The following is a 10,514-nucleotide window of genomic DNA, read 5'->3' as shown; positions in this document are numbered from 1 at the left end:
GCCCGCCCCCCGGCAGGTGCTTCCGGGGCAACGCGGCTCCGGCACCAAACTGCTTCCGGGGGGGAAACGGAGGGGGTAGGGCTGCTGTCCCACCCACCCCGGCCTTAAAGAGTCCGCGCTGTGGGTGCCGGTGGCTCATGCACGCTCCAGTGGCCTTGCGGACCCCAAAGAGCACCTTCACCCGGGGGTCACGGCCCCGTGGGCGGGGTGGCTGCGGCAGAGGCGCTGGGAAGGCATTAGTAGCGGTCCGGAGGCAGTGTTGGCGTGAGCGGTTCCATGGTGTAATGGTTAGCACTCTGGACTCTGAATCCAGCGATCCGAGTTCAAATCTCGGTGGAACCTTACCGTTTTCGTTCGGCTGTTTTTGGACTTTTCTGCCCAAATTACGACCGGACACGCTCCCCGGGCTCCTGCCACCACAGGTACAAAAATCGCGGCTCGGCTCTGCTTTTGCTTGGCTCCCACCAGCCCTATCCCCAGTCACACCATGGGTGGTACTTTGCCTGCACAGATGGATGGTGGATCCAATCCAGCTGCCCACAGCCACGGTCAGCTTGGGGCAGGTTGGTGGGAAGCTCCCCAGAGTCTGACGGATCCATGCTGTGAACTTGTCTGAGAGGGTTTGCGAAGCCCATGGAGCTCGTGGTGGAGCTGTCGGAGATGCCACTGAGCAATTTTCACAATGAGAACAATCAGCTTTTGGAATAATCTCCCCAGGTAAGTGGTGGCTTCCACAATGCTGGATACTTTTAAGGTCTGGCTGGACATCTAGTCTAGGTCATGCTTTGCCCAGAAAAATGGACCAGATGATCCTTGAGGTCCCTTTCAACCTGGGATTCTTCCAGCTCATAAGGTGCAAAGAGGCTACAGGTGCAGGCCCCCTCCCCACCATCACACTGCTGCCACCCCCATTCTCCCTTCTCCAAAGGCAGTTCCCCTCATCTGCCCCTGTGCTGTGGGAGACACCAGCTTTGTCATCAGCTTCTCTTGGCACAGGCTTGAGACCTAAATAGAAGAGGATAAAAATAGTGCTTGTGTCCAGATGATTAAACCAAAGCCCATAAAACAGCTCTTTTTCCACCAGCTTGCTGTTAGCAGCAGCAGTACGTTCACTATCTCTGCAGTCAGTGTCTGTTTTATCATTCCTGTGCATGGAAAGCAACCCCTAAGCTCCAGCAGCAGCACTGTGCTTCAGTTACCATCTGCCAGAGCGATAACATGCTATAACGTGATCCTCTGTGCTTATAAATACATAATTTATGCTGCCTCAGAGCTTCTGAGCAGGTAAAACAAAGCAGTAGAAGACGTGAAGTCACAATGTGTCAGCACAGGAGCACAGTGTTGCCAGGAGCATAGAGATGAGGTTGGAGCATCAGGGTCTAGGCTCATGTCCTGTCACCACCAGCCTCTGGTGTGCCCAAGCAGATTGTGCACCTCCAGCTTCTCGCAGGTGCACAACCCACTGACCATTCAGGGCTTCACATCCCCAGGACCCTCTTCCACGTGTCCCATGGAAATAACTGCATGTGCCAGTTCCATAGGGTCACTGCAAGGCCAGACTTTGCAGGAGCAGAAACCTCCTAGTGTAGCAGTGAGATGTGTAGGAGTCTGTGTCATCTTTGGGTTCATCGTTTTTGTTCCCAGATGAACCCAGAACACCCAAAATCTTGAGTCTGAAAATGCTCTTCCTGCTCCCCTTCTCAATCCTTCTGCGTTGAGGAGGGCATTAAAATTAATAATGGACATTGTATGTGTAGAGGCTGGGGTGTATTTATAACTCTGTAGTTAAAGTGTCCATCTCGCATCCCATTTCCAGTTCTCCATTGAGCTTTGTTGTTAAAAAGCTATTAATTTTCACTTGATGTTTCTGAGGCCTGGTTTCATCCTCCAGAATTGCTGTTGGTGCTAAAAAATATTAAAATAACCCAGGCCAAGTATTTTTGGTTATTCTTCTGTGAGAGCTGTTCACCCCTTTTGTGGGCTGGATTTTTTTTGTGAGCTTGAAAACCTCCATTATTCATATATTTCATATGTGTAAGTGTTACTTCCTCTTGCACCAAATTGTTCTTCATCTGGAACTGGCTTATCCTACGCAAGACTTTAGGGCATGAAGTGAGGACAGAGGCTTTTCTGGCTGAGCTGAAAATCAAGGTCCCTACATTGCTGTACCACTAACACTTGTTGGACTTCAGACATTACAAAGCAGAGACATTTTTACCAAGCATACATCATAACAAAATATTTCTGCAGATTGGCACACAGATGAGCAGCAGCAGGGGTTATTTGTAGCTAAGCCTGTCTGAACACATTTGATTGTTTATAATCAGGTTCTTCATGGTGAAAACTGAAACAGGAGAAAAAATTTTGCATCTAAACAAGAATCAACAGGCAGCAGGATATGCGGGTGTAGTGTTGGACTAGCAGGGAGCTTGTAACAGGCTTTCAATACATAAAGAGGCCTAAAAGAAATCTGAAGAGGGGCTTTTTACAAGGACATGTAGGGACAGGCCAAGGGGGGGTGGCTTTAACCTGCCAGAGGGGAGACTGAGATGAGCTCTTAGGCAGAAGCTCTTCCTTATGAGGGTGCTGAGGCGCTGGCACAGGGTGCCCAGAGAAGCTGTGGCTGCCCCATCCCTGGCAGTGTTCAAGGCCAGGTTGGACACAGGGGCTTGGAGCAAGCTGCTCTAGTGGAAGGTGTCCCTGCCTGTGGCACAGGGGTTGGAAGTGGATGAGCTTTAAGGTCCTTTCCAACCTAAACCACTCTGTGATTCTATGATTCTGTAAAATTAAAGTTTTATATTCTGTTCAGTCCTGGGTTAATTTTGCTCCTGTTCTAGCAAGCCCCCGATGAGAATACACAAACCATCAGGAAACGCCACTGTCAGCGCAGACTGATTTTGGCAGCTCTGTTCTTTCTTTGTGTCCCCTCCTGGAGTGTGCTACTGTGATTATGGGATGGCCTGGGACACCTGCCATGCGTATGAAACATGACCAAAAAGCAGAGGTCAGGCCTGAAATAACAGAGGGCTGTGTGCTCTTCGACTGGCAGCTTTTAATGTGAGAAGCATCATTCAGCACTGGTATTTCTGGTGCATTAATTGCCATTAGTGTCATCCTTGCAGGAACACTAAATTCATTGCAAACCTTGAATTAGCACTCTCTTATAATTCCTCAATTTGTAGTTAGACAGCCATTCATGGAGGCAGCACATTCCAAGCAACTGGAGCAGAGAGAAGGAATGATACTCAGCTGGTCCTTGGATGCTCAATTTAGCGAAGAAAAGAAGAAGAGGTCACACTCATAACTGCATATTTATGGGTCTGTTCTGGAAATTCATAGAGCAGCTGCCAAGAAGGTCCTAGTTTCTGCCTCAGCAGCACCATTAGTGTGCAGATGTGTGTCAGGGCTATCAGCTCTGCGCTGCTCAGCCTCAGAGGCTGTACATCAGGCTCTCCCTTGTGCCTGATTCTCACTTTATTCTTCCATTTCTCTCCTGCCACCAACTCCTGAGACCCCCAAGGGAAATCCCAGCCTAATAAAGGGGGAAATGTGCCACCATCCTTGATGGCTGTAGCATTCCCACAATAAGGTCAAGGTATCTTTCCAGAACACACCAGTGGTATTTGACACAGACAAGGATGGGCAATATTTGCTGCTGGCCCCTGCTTTTCTGGCTCTGAAATCCCTGTTCACCCTTTGCAAAGCCCATCACCTTTCAAAACTCAGGGAAAGATTAGGAATTGGAAATCACAATAACTCAAAACTGGCCTTGAGTGGCTGTTGACCCAAATTCCTGTTTCCCAGATGAAAGGAGCCACTGGCTTCCCCAGGGGCAGAAGGCAGAAAGGACAAATGTGAAGCCCCAGAACCTACTTTATCAGAGGAGAAATATATCCTCAGGGGGAAATCCAATCAATACTTTGTAATTTTCTAACAATCCATGAATCATTGCAATTATGCAGAGATAATTCAAGCTTTCCAATCCAGCTGCTAAATTGGAGAAAAGCATAGCGCTCGCTACCCCCAGTTGGACATGTCACTCAGCAGAAAAACCCCTTCAAGTATAAAATCCATCCACTGATACAAAAAAAGCCCAAACCCTGGACCAAATTAAAGGGCCTATGATGTACAGGGAGTTTTTCTTTTCAGGTCATTCCAGCCAGAGGTAGGAGTAATGCAAATGCACGGAGTTGATAGGCTTTTTTCTGTTGATAACTCCCTTGAATTCCAGCATCCACTATATTATTTTTCTACAGCTCTAAAAAGAAAAGAATATATAAGAAGGAATTGACCCAATTAAACTTATTTTCTCTATCAACCTTTTCTTTCCTAACCCTGGAGTTGGAATCAAAAGGACCTGGCTCTGAATTGGGACCTATCCAAAATCAAATCTCATCCCAGTTTTGCTGTTCTCTAGGGATCTCTGCAGCACTGGATGAAGAGTGGGAAGGGAGCAGCTCCAGCAAAATTAACTATCCCCTGGAGACATTTTTTTCTCTAGGACAATATTATGGTCAGCAGAAAGGAAGGAAAGTTTTCAGCACGCTTTGGGAACAGGAATCGAATATAACAGACTTGATGACTTGGTGATTCTTGTGATGACTATCAAAATGAAGTCATCAGTTTCCTGCATCCATTTTGGACTCAACACACATCTCCTTGTCTGCGTCTGCTGGCTCCAGAGACATATTAGCAAGATAATACTGGCAGCTCCAGGATAAGTGCTGGCCAAGATATATAATTTCTGAGACACGGCTCAAAATCTTCCTCTTACCACACCCTGACACAGGGTTTTATTTCCAATCTAGGGTCAAAATCTGCTTGATGTTGGTATCACAACCAGACAAATACAATGTCAACAACAGCAGTGAAAGCATCGCTCATCCCATCATCTTCTAATTTGAATCTGGAAGATCAGCCCTCAGGAATGAAGAAGGCAGTTTGAATTCTGAGGCCAATTCATTCATTTCTCAGATATCCAGCGGAGGGGCTGGCTGTGCTCAGCATGGTGATGCTTGATGTGAAGCTGTACAATCCTCCAGGGAGTCAGGCTGAGACTATAAAACTTTGCTCATTAAGATCATTAAAGAGCTGTCAGATGGAACAACTGGAATGGCTTTGATCTGGCAGAATAACCTTCGTCCTGTTCCCAGACACTGGGAACCATCCAGTTCCCCAGAATTATTTGTTTTCAAGTCATTTAAACAATACTCATTGTTTTTTCATAGGGTGCAATAAGTCCTTCAGGCAAACTGGAGGCTGTACCAACTATAACAAGATTAATTTATTAAATAGAAACCCTGATATTTCTATGATTCCTCTCTAAATATATTCATTGTTGGTTCTGCCAAGAAAATAACAAAATGTTGCTCATAATCCCAAAGATATTCCCCGTAAATCCACTAGGTGTCCTACTGTTTTCAAGCAATTCGACTCAGGGTTGGTTTGGGCTTTTTCCCTAGTTTTGCCAGTGAGGAATTAGTGTGAATCTTTGCTGGAATTAGGTCTGGGTTTGCAGGTTGAAGAAACATGTATGTACGGCTTGTGTGACGCAGCAGGACATCTGGCTCACAGTGGCAGCTCTTTTGGCAAATGCCACTAACGTTTCCCACAGAAACCAACTCAAGGTTAGAAGCAGGAAGAGAAAAAAGAAAAGAATCTGCCTTCCTCTCTTGGGAATGCTAAACAAGATCCATCAGAGCCAAATCCTCTTCTCAGTCAAACTTGAACGTCTATTTATAGGACCGCTAAAGTGAGCCTGATGCTGACCTCAAAGGTGGTGGCAACACACGTTAACCTTCCTCACAGCCACGCTGCACAGGCTGCAGTTTTGACATTCCTGGTCACTGTTCCAGTTCCTGATGGGTTTCTGCTGCTTGCCAGCTCTCGCGCCTGTTTGCAAAGGCCAGCGCAGCACCCGCTCACGAGGCGTCCTGTCGTTCTGAACACAGAGGACGTGTCAAATGCATGCTAAGAAAAGCAGGCTGAGAAATAGCCAAAGGATAATTTTCTCATCTCAGAAAATATCTGGGGTGGAGTGTGGCCATTGGGAAGTGGCCAGCTGCTTGGCTGTTCCTTCATTATGCAACCCAGAGCACACACATCGTATCGAGTTGTGCTATTTGGGACATTCCTCAACTGCCTTGGGATTTGTTCCTTGTGCTCAGTCCCAGCACAGCAGCCTGGAATTCTCTGAAACAGTCATCTCCTGGGTGTCTAAAAAGCATCTTTCGGTATTCCAGTGTCTCTCAGTGCTTCAAAATGAGTCATGCATCAGTGAGAGGTGACTACAGGGTGATTTTTATGGTCTTGTCACTGAAGCACAAATGACATCCTGTATAAACCCTATAGCCTTTTGTTGCATTTGCAAGCCCCTCTCATTCACTCTAGTTTCACAGGGGTGTTATATCTTGAGATTATGTGACGCAAGTGAGGAGAAAATCTGGGCTGTTTTCTATTTAAAAAATGCCAGAGGCAAAAATGCTGTCAAACAGCAAGGTTATCTCCTTTCTCAGGAGGTGCTTCATGGCCAGAAGTACTGCCTACAGCTATTGGCTGGGCAAATGGGCACTGGGCAAGGTGTCAGCACCAGTTTAATCTAAAGCTGTAAGGGGAAATCAGAGAGGGAACAAGTGTCTCCTGTCCTTGGCCCACCAGGATTCCTTGCCATCAGGCATTGTGCATCACGGGAAGTGCCTAGCATCTGTCCTGTGCCATGTGTTACTGCACTGCCTCTAGTTCTTGTGTTGAAGGTATGACAGTCATTTTCCTGACAACCTGCAAGAAGAAAAGATACTCCCATATTCTAACTGTATGTATATATAGCTACCTGCTGTAGTACCATCCATATGCAGTATGCACCATCTGCTAACTGTGAAAGAGTTTAACCTGGTCCAGCGCATGTGTCTGCTGTTGCACATAACAAATACCTCAAGCCTTGCCATGATTCAGTGCATTGTGCATGGGAGCCATCTGGTCCTGTAGCTGAAGAAGCAAACTGAAAATTTGATGAAAGCACAAACAGTCACAATGAGAGAGACTGGAAAGATGTGTTGATATTCCAAGCAGGAGACTCCTTCCATGGCGGATAATTTCATCAGCCATTGCCTCTTTCCTGCTCCTTTCTCTGGAAAGCTGGCGTCAGAGAGGTTGCACTGTCAGCTCTGTGAGTAAGCACACCTTTGGGTTGTTAAAAATGTGTTTCGTGAGCTTGAGCAAACCTTCTGGGACAAGATTTTTCTCAGTAGCCAGCTGTGCAGTGAGCAAGATGTGCAAGATGTTTGGAACACAGCACACTTTATGGAGCTTGGACTGATCAAGAACTCCAGCTGGTTTAAAAGACATTCTCGGTTATGATTAGGCATGAATAAAATCAGAAAACAGAATCATAGCATAGTTTGGGTTGGAAGGGACCTGCAAAGGTCACATTGTTTCACTACTGCATGTGTATACTGGAATGTATAAAAAACTGCATACAACTCCAAAGCACAAAACACAGAATTTCTGGGCAAAATTATCTTCTCAGTTACACTTATATAACCCTGTAGTAGTGTCTTCATCTTTCTTACTGTTATCTGAAACCCATTTTCATTTCATTGTGTCAGACCCAAAACATCTACCATATAAGGATAAATCCGCTTTGATTTCATCACAACTGTTGTAATTTCCTAGGCAAACTTACAATCTCAGAGGAAGTACGTAAAGATGCATTTACAGTACATGGGCCTTAGTACTCTAAGAAATATGCTGCCGTCAGTTGTTCTCTGTTAGTAGTTTTCTATGCAAATATAAATAGTATGTAGGTGGAGAACTGCTCATCTGCCTGGAGCAGAGATTTTCGCCACGCACACAAGCAGTGAACCTGCACTTCATGGCTGAGCTTGTTTTTAAAACATCATGTTCAACAGCTCTTTCTTTAAACAATGAAATAGTTTGCTCTAAATTGTTTGATATTTATTTTGTATGACTTGTTCTGTGGCTGTCCTTGCTATAGAAATGCTGTTATGCTACAAGAAGACAGATTGCCTGGACTGGAAGCCCCAGCCCTGATTCAGGGAAGCACATGGTTTCCTTACGATGATTATAATTACTATTCGGTATATAGTGCAATTGTTTTTGGTGTTTAAAAGAGAACAAAGCAAAACAAAACAAGACAAAGCAGTTTTGGAAAGGAAAACAGAACATTAGAAAAAAATAATTGTGAAATAGGAAGTGGTTGACCTTCAGGAGATAATTCCATCTGCAGCGTCTGTTACCCAGCATTTTCTAGATCAGAAAACAGAAAGGAAAAAACCCAATAAATACCCCAATACTCCTCTAGAAAATGCAGCACCTCCTTTTCTGTAGGTATAACATTTTACATCTCCTGTTCAACAGCTGCTAGTGTCAAAGGCCAAGCAAGCGGTACATGGAATGCAGAGCCTGAAGTTTTTCAGTGGTTGCTGACGGCGAAACCATCTAAAGCTGTAGCAGATGTTCTCTTGCTTCCTGTCTGCTTATCAGCCCTGCAAAGACACTTTGTTTTTGTACTTCTTATGCCAAGTGTAACTATGGAGATCTAATACAAGCTGCGCAACAGCGATACGGTGGATAGTTCTTTATGCATTCGGTTATGAATGATCAAGCAAAATATTATGGTTTCTAAGAACTCCCTTGAATTTTTCCATATGTACATTAGGCACTCCCCTTGCACGACAAGAACACGACAGTGCTCAAAATCATTTAAGAAATACTACATTACTGCAGCTCTCTAAAGATCAAATGTCATTAATAAATTGTTGGACCTTCTATAGGATCCTTTCCAGATTGCCCTGCCTTTTGGACTGGGACTGCTGCTGGAGAGGAGTTCATGCAATGCTTTCATGTTACAGCAACTGAACAAGAGTTACATGCTGTGCTTGATGTTCGCTGTAGTCTTTAAAAAACATTTAAGAAGTGAATTAGCATCTCTTGGGTTACATTTCTGTGGTGGAATTCTTCACTAACTTCAGTCCACATCCCTTTGGATAATAGGCAGAGTGAAGCTGTTTGGCCTCAACATGTTTGCATTTTGCATGTTGTTTCTAGTACGCCATGAAATAAGGAGAGGTACATCCCAACTAACTGTATTCTTCCAAGGACCTGAATATGCTACAGGAGAGAGTTCTTAACTGCCAATTTAAAATTCATTTCCACTACACATTTTTTGTCACACTTCAGCTCTTTTAATTCGTTTATATTCACTATGAGCTCCTGTAAAATATAAATTTAATATGAATGACTATATGCAAGTGTTAAAACATCATTCAAACTATTTCAGGGCTTTGAGCTACTTTAATGCGACTGAATTTTACACTGATGCATTTAAGTTGATATGCAAGACCCAGGGTAATGAAGTTTATTTCTCAATAAAGAGGAGTTCTTTTTCCTCCATGAAATAGCAGAAATAAAGGAATTTACATAAATCCTAGCATGAAGGTTTTGCTACAGGTTTTTAATAGTGACAGAAAAGGATGGGTTTGGAATGGTTCCTCTGCCCATGTTGAAACTGGAAACCAAAAGTGATAGCTTTGGCCTGTCACTGGTAGGCATGGTTATAGATATTCCTATGGGAAACAAAAGGTTTCAGAGTGACAGTGGCTCTGCTGGTGTTTGTCACATTTCATATAATGCTATCAAGGAAAAAGAGCTCTAGACAACCATTATTGCCACTTTTACATTGTTGATAGCATTACAAATCTGTGTTGATCTGGAAAATGCAAATAGAGGACACAGCAATTCCTTGGGTAGTCCTTCCATGGGTGATAGATAACCTGTTGTATTACAATGTTAAGGCCCATGTCCTCAAAGGAAATGAAGCACTTTGGGATTGTTGGTTCCAGGGGAAGTAGACATGGATATTCTTTTGAGCAAATGAGCTTCCATATGAGAGTTCTAGACCCAAAAGTAAGTCACCTTCCTTTCTCCAAAGGCAAGCAATGACAAAGCAATGCATGAAGCAAAAGAGAAAAGTTGTTGGAAATGAAGATACAAGGGACTTTATGCAAAGGAGAGATTTGCAGCTGATTTATCAGATGTGTCTGATGAATGCAGTGATGGAAATCACCTGAAGCATCTAGGAAAACACCACAAGAAGTATGAAGCTGAGTGAGGGAAAAGCAGAACCCAGGGATTAAATTCATATGAGTTGGGAATGTGGAAGAGGTAAACACAATTCTGTGGGTGATTTCCTGGAAGGGATGCAGTAAGTATGTTTTAAAAGCAGCACATTGGTACTATGACTGGATAAGGGATTTTTCAGCTGAAGTATTTGCAAATAGAGGTCAGTATTTAGATGTAGACTGTAAGGGGTAGCACAGTAGGAAGCAGGATGGATGAGATGTCTTAACAGGGCTTCATTGTAGTCAAATTAATTCAGTTGAAATAATTAATTCTCTTTTAAATTGACTCTACTCTGCACACTTGACATTTTGGAAAAGCTGCCTTTGCCTGGCCTGCTGGTAAATGCTTTTGCATCTGTTTTCCATTGTTTCCTT

The sequence above is a fragment of the Psittacula echo genome (assembly GCF_963264785.1).
Source record: "Psittacula echo genome assembly, chromosome: 10".
NCBI classification, from domain to species: Eukaryota; Metazoa; Chordata; class Aves; order Psittaciformes; family Psittacidae; genus Psittacula; species Psittacula echo.
Note: the sequence above shows the minus strand (reverse complement) of the source record.